This window comes from Mytilus edulis, chromosome 1 (assembly GCF_963676685.1).
Source record: "Mytilus edulis chromosome 1, xbMytEdul2.2, whole genome shotgun sequence".
Lineage (NCBI taxonomy): Eukaryota > Metazoa > Mollusca > Bivalvia > Mytilida > Mytilidae > Mytilus > Mytilus edulis.
Window position 1 is genome coordinate 37,399,382 of NC_092344.1, and position 14,940 is coordinate 37,414,321.

The following is a 14,940-nucleotide window of genomic DNA, read 5'->3' on the forward strand; positions in this document are numbered from 1 at the left end:
AGAAGACAAACAGACAAACAATAGAACACATGACACAACATAGAAAACTAAAGAATAAGCAACACGAATCCCACCAAAAACTAGGGGTGATCTCAAATGCTCCGGAAGGGTAAGCAGATCCTGCTTCACATGTGGGACCCGTCGTGTTGCTTATGTCATGCTTCAATACGCCAATTAAACAATAGTTTGAATGTTTCTCTAAGAGAATAACAGAGGTTAAGAAGTCAAAATAAACTACTGAAGCATTTTGCTGAATTCATTTAACATCTGCTCCATGATTTTCTTTAAATTCAAAATTTAAGCGATACTTAAATCAATGACTGTAATGATAGAAAATCTGTTGTATAAATTTCAGATGATGATATTATTTAGTGTCTATATTGTCAGATTATATTACGTATTGCGATGTTATTTTATTTCTCCAAAAAATCGAATGTCTTCTGTGATGTTATGTTGTAATTATTGCATAATTTATTTTGATAATAATAAAATAGTAATATGAGATCAAACTTTTATGACTTTTATGAAGAAAAGAAAGATCGATTAACTTTTGACTACTTATCAGCAATGATTTTTACAGATCTTCCTTTTATGCACAAAATTACATATTTAATCACTAGATTTATTTATCAACTTTCACATTATTTTTGAGTAATGTGTGCACGAAAAAAATGAGAATTGTTTGCATTTTAAGGCACTAAACATATATGGATTAAACAAGTTTTAACGGCTACACAACCCTCTTATATATTGATCTCATATGTTTTAAAGGTAAAATGTACAAACAATACTTCAGAAAACAACAGATGATGACATTTATATCAACATATTTAAAAAAACAAAGCACTTGTCTTTATTTACTGCATCAAAAACCCTTTTTGTCACAATATTGTATTTTTATGGCCAAGAACTAAATAAAACAAAACGTATCAGTGTGAGCCAAAACTCCGTGTTGAATGACCTATATAGTCGTCGTCACGTAAAATTGGCACAATTGTTTTTGTCAAATTTTTTTTATATATCAGCCGCGTTCACTCGAGATAATGTTTTTCAATTAGGGGAATAAACATCCTATCTAAATATCTACTACTGTCCTACCTTTTATTTTGTTTGCACTGTATAGACCTGACCTTCACATTTTTCAAGATCATTTACATTGTAAAACCGCCTTCTTGATTTCTATGAGGACCTCTCATTTACATTACATTCCTTACTCTCCGGTAATATCCTTGTCATTGATGATACAATTTCCCGCGCTTTTTGCATAAAGATGATGAAAAGCTCCGAGAGACACAAGAAAATAGACAGCACGTGGAACTCCACGGCAACACTTCCGGTAATAACAAATGTCGGATTCCATCACACAAAGTAATCTATGATTATGTGAAGGTCAGGATTATACAGTGCAAACACAATAAAAGGTGAAACAGTAGTTGTTTTGGGAATGATATTTGATTCCGTTAATGCCCGCGTCACACTGTCCCGATTTTTATATACGATGAACACCCGAATACGAAAATTGTAAGTTCGTACGAAGTTGGTCCCGATCTCGTTAAAATACCCAAAAGTGACCGAAGCAAGTACTATGAATAACGAAGTCTATACGAGGGTGCCGAAAGTATATACGATAGCAAAAGATGGACATACGAAGGTTAACCGAAGACGGTATTTGAGCTTCATATCTCAGCCGAAGCCTACAAGATGGATCACGAAGGCTACACGATGGATTACGATGATGACGCGATGGCAATACGATGTCTAAAAGACGTCGTGTACAGCTTACGATGCATTTAAATTATATGCCGAAGGCTTCACGCGTTTTAAATTGTTTGATCAATATTGAATATATATTATATTGTACATTTAATTTTTGGTTTAATCATAAGACGGAAGACCGTGGGTATTTCCAGTTACTGAATAATTTGGTTGATTTCTAAAAAAAATAGTTTATGTATCAAATATGTGTATTCAATTTACCATTTTCTGCATGTGTCATATACAAATATAGTGTCCATATTTGTCCCCAATATGTTACATACGAGGGGATGCCACGCTCAGCATTGCCTTGTTTGAACTGTAAAATATGTGCACTAGTCTGAATAATCACCCATAATTATGCCTATGTTTACTGATCTATCTTAAAGGTAAGGTAATGGGTTCGTTGATCCCTTTAATTCAAAAAGAGCTCTTTCCAGGAGAATATCATAATAATATAGACTAAAGGAAGGATGTGGGGAAAGCAACAAATGCGGCAAAATATGACATATAAAAAACAAAATGTTTATGGAGTAAACATTCGTGGGACAACAACTCAAACGATACATAAAAAATCAGAATAATGAAGAAAAAGTTGGTTTCCTTATATACGTGTACCTTCAGTGTTGGTAAACGAGGCGCGTTTATGGTTTTTATTATGTTATTTGATATGAAAAATTGACAAAAAAATAATATTTTATTTGTAAAAGTAAATCTTGAGCCTGTAATACCTGCTCTTCTTGTTCCATTTGAATTAATAGAAACACCGCTGTCGCCTTTCTTGTTCTCATAGAATCATATGATATGAGGTCCATGTTTTGTGAACGTCTTTCTTAACTTAAGAAAGACGTTCACAAAACATGGACCTCATATAATAACTGTCGTATTACACTGACCAGTGCATATCAAGCATTGCACTTTAAATGAATTTAAGCGCGAAAATTAACTTACATTTAGCTGGATTTATTGCCGTCGTAGTTCCATCTTGTCACCTTCGTACTTTTATTCGATGGCATCACGACGGGATTACGAGGTCTTCACGAAGTCGTGTTGCCATCGTAAGACCTCCGGTTAGCTTCGTGATTCATTCGTGTAGACATCGTAATGTCAAAACTGCCCGATGGAAACGATGGAAACACGAATGCAATACGATGTTCAAAGATGCATTCCCGGTGACATTACGATGGTGAGGATGGTGATACGAACTCAAAACTATAAACATCGGACGCACCTTCGGGGATTTTTTAACATGTTAAAAAATTTAGAACCCTTCCCGAAGTTGTCCCCGAAGGCTAGAAAAAGTGGCCGATGGTTCTACGATGGTTAAAGATGACACTACGAATAGCCCGATCTGGATACGATCAGTCCCGATTTTGAAAAGTTCCATAATCGTGTTGCCATCGGCGTAAAAATCGGGACAGTGTGACGCGGGCATAATCGAAAAACGTCATCTCGAATGAATGCGGTTGTAAGTTTAAAATTTTTCAACCAAAAACATGGTACCAATGTTACGTGACGGCGACTATAAAGCCAGTTTGTCTAAATGTAAATTATATTCACATTTGTTTATCGTAATCTTTCTCGTTCTCCAGTGTAAGTGTTCTGTTTGTTTATTAAACAATGTGCGCTTCTCTAGAGGCTAAATATCATAGAATAAAAATATGAAAACTTGGGAGTGATTTAATATTTGTTAATACATTTCCATGATTAACTTTGTGAAAAGGGGATATTTTACTTACCGAAAAGGCAGTACACAAAGTCTTTTGGTGAGTACAAAAATGTGAAAGTTAATGACATTTCCTTCCTCAAAGTTAAATCACAAGTGTTCAATGTCTCAGCTTTCAAACTAGCCATCACATATCAATACGATATTTGCAGATGACTTGACGAAAAAGCCTTAATAGTTATCAAAAGTACCAGGATTATAACTTAGTACGTCAGACGCGCGTTTCGTCTACATTAGAATCATCAGTGAAACAAGTACAAAGTTGAAGAGCAATGAGGATCCAAAATTCAAAAAAGTTTTGCCAAATACGGCTAAGGTAATCTATGAGTGGGATAAAAAAAAATCCTTAGTTTTCGAAAAATTCAAAGTTTTGTAAACAGGAAATTTATAAAAAAAAAACACAAAAAAAACACACTATTGATATTCATGTCAACACCGAAATGTTGACTACTGGGTTGGTGATACCCTCGGGGACGAAACGTCCACTAGCAGTGGCATCGACCCAGTGGTGTAAATAGTTACCAAAGGAATGAGGATTATAGTTTAGTACACCAGACAAAACCCACGAAAAACGAATATAATAGAATTCCTGCATTACAGGTTCCTGACTTGAGACATGCTAAAACAACTTACTATGTACAATAAGCCTTTTTAATATCAGCCATATGCACGTCTGCATTGTTAATTTGTCTGTTCCACAAAAGGTTCATATATCAGAATCTTTTACAGTATGACAATAAATAAAGTTTGTGCCAAATACTTTTGAAAAGTGTATCATTACAAATATTTGTATATTGATTATTCTATGTATCCTCTTATATATAAATTATCTTTAATATCTAAACATACATACTCATTATATCTTATGTACATCAAAATTCGATATCAACTTTGATTAATGAGAAAATGTTTTTGTTCAGCGACTTACATTGTCATTTTTTGCTTTTGGTCATGCACTTATATGTTATGATAATACAGTGTTCTGTGTACTCAGTTTAAGAATCGGAAGTCCCACTTAACTTGTTAATCAGCATGTTTCGGATATTCAAAGGGCACAGCGAGAGGCGTATGTGTTTTATACCTGTAGATTCTCCATTCTATTACATATGTGGTAATGAATATATGTACATGTGGGTTCGAAAAAAACTCTAAATCTCGATCTTTCGCTGATATTAATTCCCCATGTGAAATTGTAAAAGAAGGTCTAAAATAAATTATTCTCCATGCTTTCCAACATACAAATAGTAGCATACGTTATCAATCTATTAATTTGGGATACCAAACGGCATATTTGGTAAATAGTGAACAGAAGGTAAAACATAGTTTACATAGTATAGTAACATATTAACAAGCAATCAGAATACTGGAATTTAGTATTTACAACATATTTGTTGAATCTGGAGGGAGAACATTTTAACAAATTGTCGGCATTCGTATGGGAACGAATTGCGCGCCTCTTCTCTCTTGACTCTTTTTATTTTCTTAAGAGTCGGAGTTTCTTCAGACAGTTGTCGAAAACGAGAAGATAAAACATGCCTGACAATTTAGTTTCGCATGCAGGTATATTGGTGATGTTTTTTCTATAAACCATCAAAACGTTTGTGATTGGGTTCCATTTATTTGTCCACTAGAACTTGAAATTAGAGAAACAACAGCCACGGTTTCCATTTAAATTTTTACCTTTAATTTTCCATAGAAGGTCAATTCCTTAGTACCAGAATTCATGACAACCATACCCAATCTCATGAGATTGAACCATACCGATTTTAATTTTGAAATTATTTTCCCCCGCCTTTTTGGCAACATACTAACCTCACCTGCATATCGGATATACAATTTCAAACTTATTCGTAATTCAAGTGTTTGAAGCTGCTACTCGTACTTTGTTAAACGTCGCTAGATTCTGATTAGAGAGTTGATGAACTTGGATTATATATCAAGGAACGTCTCGACCTTTTTCTAAATACATTCATCGGAAGATACCAAGACCTCGTTGATAAATATTCCGTATCAACTTCGTACGTGTTATAGTTTTCTTTTATTTGTCTTTGTAAAGTATTACTTTTACTGTTTATTTTTTATAATTCCTATTTGACGCGGCTCGGTACTAATACTTTCCGTCGTTGTATGATTTTGCTATGGTATTTTTTGTATTTTTGTCATTCGTGTTTGCTCGTTTGCTTTGACTATATACATTTATGTTTTTCTTTGTTGACATGTTAGTTAGTTTTCATAGTGATTCAGATAATAACACTGCTGTACCCCTAATTTTATAAATATTATGTCTGTTTATTAAAAAGAAGATTTATAAAAAAGGAAGATGTGGTATGATTGTCAATGAGACAACTCTCCGGTCGCAGGACATTTGAGCGAAAAAAAATAAACTACTAGAGGACATTTTAGCGCCGACATTAGAGCCCATTTTTAGCGCCGAATTAATCTGTTAACCTGTATTTTCCATAACCCATTTGAGCGAAAACTTAACTGGTTGAATAATACTAGCCTTACTATAACCATGCCGAACTCTCCACAAGAATCAAATGACACAGAAATAATCAACTTTAGATCATAATATTTTTTTGTTCACACATTGCTGTCAATATAATGGTGTTTTTTATACGACTGTCATTAAGATGAGAGGTTTAGCTAGCTATAAAACCAAGAATAAAAAACCATTTTCTTCATATGAAAATGCCTGTACTAATTCAGGAATATGACATTTGTTACCCAATCGTGTGATATGTTTAAACTTTGATTTTTCCATTTGATTAGAGACATTTCATTTTGAATTTCCCTCGTATTTCGTTTTTTTTTTTGTCTTATTTTTAAGTCTGGTAACGAAACATCGCATTCATAAAATTGCTCAGTTTAGATTTAAAGAATATTATATATTTTAAATTAGTTCACCGTAAGCCTTCAATTTTTTTCTTTTAAATAGGAACGTTAGAAATAGGTCAACCCGTAACATAATCTCAATTTTCAATAACTCTCAAGACGAACTCAGATTAAATAAAAATCAATATCTAAACGACTTCAATCTCTATTTTGCAATGATATACATGTTTTTAAAAATAATTAATTCTTATTATCAAAACAAATGAAAGTAAAATCAATGCCATGGATATAAGGAAACCTGGTATAGGAAATAATATTCTTAAGTTAAACCCAAATCTTCAAAGTTACTTACTTATAACTTTCATTTAAATAGAAAAGTTAGAATTATGTTAACCCGTGCCATAACTTCAATTTTTGATAACTCTTAAGATAAATGTCATAATAAATAAAATCAATACGTAATAGACTGCAATCTCAATGTTTTTCAATGTTATATATATATTTTTTTTAAATGATTAATTCAAATTATCTAAACAAATAGAATTAACATTAGTGCCAAGGATATTGAGAACCCTAGTATGAAAAAAAACGGCCTTAGTTGAAATCCGAAGCTTCAAAGTTAATCGTTTATATATTTACTATAGATATGAAGACGTTTTTTCTTCCCCAGAACTCTAATATACATGCTTACTTTTCATTTCGAACACCATTTCCTATATTCGTTTAAAGCAAGCATGTGGATGTTTACATTTTTGATTTCGACAGTATTGTTACATTTTGCAGAGCAAAGTACATGTAAGTTATTTAATCAGAACTAAAGTATTAAGTCATATATACAGTATTCATGATTTAAAACGTCTTCAATATCGATAATAATTGTTTTAGCTTGATCTTTCTGGTCCGTATTAATAGTTTTCACAAGTTTTGAAAAATACTCATGGACTTCGTCAGAGCATGGATGAAATTTAAATATATATATATATAGTGATTATAGCTGGTTTATTGTTAAAAAAATGAAAACAACACGTTTAATAATTTAATGCGTCCAAAGTAAGATTCCACTAAATAAATAGCTTTAATGAGAGCAGTGCCACCAATTTCTTTTTAAAATGAGATATTTATTTCTTTCAGTAAAACTTAAATACAAGTTCTTTGCATTTTCACTTTAGTAGATTATCTCATTAATTTGGATGGCGAATTCGTTATTTCTCTCAATATATATGCATATCCAATGCATTGCTTTGACTGGAGGTGGTCCTTATTGATTCAAATACGACTTGGTTTCATATTCTTTTGTGACACTCGTTAGACTAGAGAAAATTCTAATATGGCGTGCTTCTTTAGCTTTGTAAACAACACTGTGATAAAATTCTCGATATAATATACTTAGCGCAGACTCAGAGATATGCATAATAACGGCTGTTACAATTTACTTCCCACGTAAATCTACATGTATTGGAACCTATTTGCAGATCCTTTTCCGATTTTATTGTTTTAAAAAGTGCAGTTAAAAAAGACAAAATAACTTTTATTCTTATTCGTATGCATAATAAAAAGAAGTAATGCACAAGAGCTCGGAGAAATCAACAAAATAAAAATTAAATAAAATTCCACGAAAGTCTATTAATCTTTTTGGCGCATTTAAGTCATTTCAAAACATGACGTCATACAAATGAAACCGCTAAACTTTTTCTGTTACGTGAACCATCGGAATTCGTATGATATTGTATTAAAACTGATTTTTTGAGGTAGGTTTTGTTTTGTTTTTTATTCTATTGCATTATTCGCATATTTACCCATTTCAGCAAGTCAACATGGCGGCTCCTTAGTTAGAAAATGTCAACTTTTGATTTGACGGAAGCTTACGAGAAAAACATGTAAATCAAAAAATGACAAATGTTAGGTTTGAGAACTTAAAGAATTAAAAAGTTTTTTTTTCTAGCAGTTATTCTCGAAATAACCTACGCAAGTTACATATTTAAAAAGATAATTGAGCTTTATCTAACAGGGAGTAAAAAAGAACAGCCACATACACAGCATACCCACCCTCGCTTCAGTTTTTTTATGACCGTATTTCTCCTATTAGAATCGAAATAACGCTCCGGATAAAATTTGAATATCACGGCCCAGGCCATGTGTAAATTTCCAACAATCTATGGCTTCCATGAATTATTTCTTAAATAACAAAAAGACGATATCATTAAAATATGAAGCTGTACCATAAGATGCACGAAATAAATGTTGCATTATGATATAACGGATTTTTAGTTATATAAGAACTAACCCAAGAGTTGCAATGACTAATATTGCTTCCGTTTGGTTATAAATATTGCATAATTTGAAGAATTTTCTTGTTTTATAACACAACGAGAGGTGTCACGACTTTCTAAAATTAAAGACCGAATGTGTTACCAAACGTATATATCAACAAATATCCATCCAATGAAATAAGTGTAAAGACAATATCAATAACTTCAGATAAGAAAGACCCTTTGCAGTGCCAAAATATAATTATCAACATGCTCTGTACCAATATATGTTCAACTGTCAAGCAATACCTACAGTAACTGGGCTTGGTCACAGAGTTAGGTAAAAAAAGAATTGTTCGTAAAATTATGGGCACAAATCGTGAAATATGACAAAATGAACTCCTTCAATATAGGTCAACGAAAGTATATTTATTTAACGTATGCCTTGAGAACGTATCAGTTTTATTGAAACATCTATGCATTGCTAATTGGAGGTTTTGTTCGTTTATTCTTTTTGTTTTTCTATATAAATGTTTGAAAGAATCAATGCAGTAATATTTCAGACAAATTAAACAGAAACAGAAAACAGTGCTCTCTCTTAACACGGGTCGGCCATTTATCGTTTCAATCCGACGGAATATCCTCAAAATGTTTTGTCAGAATAAACTTGTATATTCGACGAAGGTCAATGTTATTATTAAATATATAATTCATCTATTATTCACCTATATGAAAAATAGACAATAAGTCAAAACAAATTTTATCATACTGTGTTTCTATTGAATGTTTACTGTTTACAGATTGTCCAATTAAAGCAGATATAGTGTTGTTAATTGATTCATCTGGAAGTGTTGGAAAATCGAATTTCCAAAAGCAGATTGACTTCGTTAAAGATTTTGTAAACAGGTTTTCCATCGGTTCCACTAAAAATCAATTTAGTGTAGTTACATTTGCAACTGCAGTTAACAATGAATTTTGGCTGAATAAATATATGAACAAACAAGGCCTCGTGAATGCACTAAAAAATATTACGTACAAAGAAGGAAACACGTATACGCACTTAGCATTAGACTTTGTAAGACAATATTCTTTTCTTTCTGCAAATGGTGGACGGCCTAACTTTTTAAAAATCGTAATCATTTTAACAGACGGAAAGTCAAATGATCAAAGTGCGACCAAAAAAGCAGCAGAAGATCTTCATCTGTTAAGAGCACAGGTGATTTCCGTCGGAATTGGTTCTGGGACAGACATACTCGAACTAGAGAAAATTGCGAGCGACAAACAGTATGTAGTTCATGTTGAAAATTTTGACGCACTTAAGACCATTGAAACGAAAATTCAATATGTTGCATGCCAGCAGACATCAGGTAAAATACAATATATTTTATTGTAAACTAATTCACAATTGTAAATATCCAAAATTCTAGCATGTACATGATGTAATTCAAAAATTAAGGCTTACATTTTAAATATGGTGTGGGGCCCTTTATAGCTTACTATTCAGTTTGAGCCAATGCTCCGTGTTGGAGACCGTACTTTGAACTATAATTGTTTTTCTTTTACAAATTTTGACTTGGATGGAAAGTTGTATCCTTGGTACTAATATCACATTTTCTTATATCTATAATCAGAGAAACTTATATAGGCTATCCGTTCCAATGGTCCTTCTAATGTAATTAGCAATGATGCATATATCATTTAGAGAAATGAATCCCAGATCTCTTCTGTATCGTACGCCTTTAATTTATGTTAAACAAATCTATATTTGACAATGCATACCACAGGTGATGACTATATCATCACAAGCAATCATCAATAACTGAATGCAACAGGAGATTTTTCCTGCAATTAATTATACATTCAAAATTATAAGGCCTTGCTTTTGATTTATTTTCCAAAAATTCCATTTCTTTAAACGTCTTGAAATTCTGTGAATAACAGTAAAGCTCTGCCTGTCTTTATTATCCTATTTTCTCGTTGTTGAAATTAACATTATGCTGTCCCTGATTTAGGAAGACAATATCATTTCATTTTTACAGTTGACTGGACACAAACCTCAGTTGGTCAGAAAAATGAATGTATCCAGCAGAGCATCAACACAACAGTGATAGAGTCTTGTCACATAAAAATAATAAAAACATTATTTATTCAAAGAGGGTATTTCAAGTAGAACTTGCCTTATTTTCAAATAGGCACTCGCATAAATTGCATGCATAGATTACCATTCAAAGTTATAACTATCCGACTTGAGATTTGGAAAAAGGCTGTACCGAGTCAGAAATATATCTGTTGTTTACCAATCGTTCTATTGGTTGGCTTGCATTTTGGTTTGTTGCTTTTATGGATTTTCCTTTTTCATTTACATTTTTGGATTTTTTAATAATGTTTACACCTTATAGACTGGATGAAGAGATAAAAACTGCGCGGAACGGGGGTAAAATGCATTAATTTACTGCAAAGATTTAATGCATACACATGATATATCATATTAAACTTACGTGTACAAAGTGAAAAGATGTAACAAAAACATAAGGATTAAAGGATTTTGGCACCGTTTGTTGTGTTGACCGGTATGTATTTACTTTAAAATGCAGTAGACGTAGGAAAATCAATGCCATATGCATCGAATGATTGTTATTCCTTAATTGATTGTTTTATCTTCAGTTTCAGATACCCTACAGGGTACAGATCTTCATTCATCGTGCAAAATCGGTAGGTGAAAATTCACTTAATTTGAAAATATTCATGAAAACATTTGAATTTTAAATAAATATTGATACATGTACATGCTCTGTGGATGTCTACATTTCAATGGTGTCTTTTTCCCATTCAGCAAATGATATTATCTATGTTACAGTCAGTATTGCTGTTTCTTACATCTAAACTTTTAAAAAGTTATTATCAACTATTATATTGTATATTAAACACAGATTTTCACACTTTTTTATTCTTAATTTTTCAATGGTGTCTTTTGCCCATTCAGCAAATGATATTATCTATGTTGCAGTCAGTATGGCTGTTTCTTACATCTAAACTTTTAAAAAGTTATTATCAACTATTATATTGTATATTAAACACAGATTTTCACACTTTTTTATTTTTAATTTTGCAGCAGTGACATAATTATATTCCCTCTGTTCCATTGCTTGATTATTATATAAATTGCGTGGTTATGTTCAGACTACACAGACTTCATCAATAGAGTGTATAAAAAAAGATGTGATATGATTGCTAATGAGACAACTCTCCAAAAGAGACCAAATGACACAGAAATTAACTACTATGGGTCACCGTACGGTTTTCAAAATGAGTAAATCCAATACTGCATAGTCAGCTATAAAATGCCCAAAAATGACAAATGTAAAACAATTCAAACGAGAAAACTAACGGCCTTATTTATGTACAAAAACGAACGAAAAAAAAACCAAATATGTAACACATAAACAAACGACAACCACTAAATTACATGCTCCTGACTTAGGACAGGCACATACATACAGAATGTGGTGGCGTTAAACATGTTAGCGGAATTCCAACCCTCTCCCTAACCTAGGACAGAGGTGTTACAGTACAACATAAGCACGAACTAAGTTGAAAATAGTCCTTTTACACCGACCGTTGCAACAGAATTATAAGAGGGAAAATGACTGAAATGAACTTTACATTAGTTCAAGGTCATCCTCGTTAATTGGTCGAACGATATATCGTTCTCGCAACTCATTAGCGACAACTTTCCGCGATCTCAGATCTTTGAATACATGTAAAGTCGTTTGAACTGCATTACCAATGTTATTTCAACTGATCTGGCGGAGCTTGCGTTTTAATTTGCATAAGGACAGTCTATTGCAAGATGTGTGTGATTAGGATGATGACCGTTATAAATATTACTGATTTCTAATCACTTATCAGTAAAATCAAAGGAATTTACAAAAGAATGACTGGACGCTTCATTGATGAGTTTATCCTCAAACACCTATCTATAGATAGACTTTTATCACGAGCGAACCGGCTAAATCCGCCCAGTCAAGTGAAATAAATCGAGTATTTTTTTTTTTTAATAATATTTAACGATTCTGTCATTTTGACTTGGTATGCATAGCACGAGACGTTTACTCTTTCGACGCAACTGTTCTCGCTCAATTTATAAGTCATGCAAATCTAGAAAATTAATGCTTGTTTGTTACACCTTAATATGTGTTTAACAAATTGACAGCACCTAACATAACCACAATGTGATATAATTTAATAGTAAGGTTGTATATCAAATTATAAAATGAGAATATCGTATAACAAAAATCGTAGATAGACAAATAACACCAAGGACAAAAAAGAAAATAAGAAAAATAAAAAAAAAATATTGGCACCACAAAATACAACACTTAACAGAAAATACACTCTTATCTTTCAAATGCACAATCTTTGTAGTTGTTATCTGTGTATTTTATTTGGAACTTAACCAATTTTCTGATTTTACAAACGTTTCTCAATCAAAAATATATTTTATGATAAATTTGTAATAGCCACTCGTAGGTTCAAGTTACATGATACAAGATTCGTAGCAGATCGACGGTGTCAATGACTGCTAAAAGATCCAAACGAAATACAAGAATCAAATATATACACGTAAGTGAGGAAAAACTATCAATCATTGCAAGGCTTATCTAAATTTTAAAACGATTTTTTTTTTTACAGATTTTTGGATTTGGATATTAGTAGGATTTGGAAGCTGCCTAATTCTTGGATTGATGTTCAAGTTTTGCTGGTTCACAAATTTGAATTTTTCAACAGAAGAGCGCAACAAAAGGAAAATATCCTCTGCATGGAATAAAGAAAAGATGACAACCAAAAGGCCTATCAAGACAAGAAAAGAATTGGACTTTTAAAATGTTATATTATAACTTCCAATGAAATCTGTATTTCTTCCGATGAGTATATTCTTTTAATTATTTTTTTAAATAAAATATATCTAGTGCATGCAAGCTCTAGTTTCGTTTGATTATAAAGATGGAATAAAACACTTGCTTCGAGATCTCCTTCAGAGAAGTTGGTTTAAGTTATGGTTCATTCATATCGTTTTGTAGGAACAAAACAAAATATGCTAAAACGAATGAACATAGAATTAAAAACAATGAAAATAGAATACTCTGATATCATCTCCTATGATATGTATTTAAGTGAACTCTGAGCCGTCCAATTTTAATAGTTTTATGAAAGTATCAGAACCGTTATATTTATTAACAACTAAAAAAGAAAATACGTGTACAGCAACTTCCTGTATATGCCTATCACACAAAATAAGAACTAGACTCAAGCTGACAGCCACTTTTAGCAGCCACTTTTTTTCCAGTAACCAATTTTGATAATATGTCTTAAAACCCAAAAACGTTAACAGACTCGAACGTTCCAAAAAAAGTTGAATGTAATTTAAGAGCGGAATTCGACAATTTCACGGCTTGTAGTGATTTCAAATGATTTCAGTCCGTTTTAAATACCAATAATGATAGCAGCCTCTTTTTTCGAAATTCTAGCTACCAATACGATATTTATTATTTTTAACGTCTAAATGACCACAGACGTTCAGCCTTAAAAGTGAACGTTGAACAAACCAACACAAATGACGTCAGTACCTGAAAGCACTCACTAGCTTGATATCTACATCCGTCATATTGGCGTCAATGTGTATAGAAATATCTAGTTTTTACATATCTAATATATGTGCAGTTAGCCGCCGGTTCGCTATTATATATCCAACTAGCTGTGAAAAAAAATAAGCGTTCAGAGGAGTGAAAAAATACGTAAGAAATCGTTTTATGACCCCTTCAAGCTGTCGTAAATTCTCGGTGTCCTCGAATATAATCCCTTATGTCAGTTGCATAATTGTCTTTATGTAAAGTATAGTTTTTATCAATAAAACAACATCAAAGATGTATTTTATATACAATATTTCTTAAAACAATAGAAACATAACCTTAACGCTAGAAACATTTAAAAATTATCAATAGAAATATTTATGGATAGCCCCCACCACTCCCAAAAAATGTATAGTAAAACCTACCAAACTTTGAACCCAAACAATTTCCGAATGGGCCTAACTCCCACAAAATCATTTCAGAGTGGCCTTCCCCAAGTTATTACCTTTCATTTGAGCCATGTCCGGTGTCGAACTTTACCGTACAGCGCTAGCGAGGCTAACCGAAAGAGAATAGGGTTTATACATATTTTTTTCTTAACAGCATCTCTGAACCCCAACAATTTCCGAATGGGCCTAACTCCCAAAAAATCGTTTCAAAGTGGCCTTCCCCAAGTTATTACCTTTCATTTGAGCCATGTCCGGTGTCGATCATTATCGTACAGCGCTAGCGAGGCTTACCGAAA

At 32.4% G+C, this 14,940-nt stretch overlaps 1 long non-coding RNA gene across 1 annotated transcript; it reads left to right on the forward strand.

Annotated features, from left to right (window-relative positions):
* The first annotated feature begins 9,382 nt into the window (after window positions 1-9,382).
* On the forward strand, window positions 9,383-13,491 carry LOC139482167 (uncharacterized). The gene is made up of 3 exons (XR_011654785.1): window positions 9,383-9,932; window positions 11,230-11,277; window positions 13,258-13,491. It is a non-coding gene; the product is annotated as an uncharacterized lncRNA (long non-coding RNA).
* The last annotated feature ends 1,449 nt before the right edge of the window (window positions 13,492-14,940 follow it).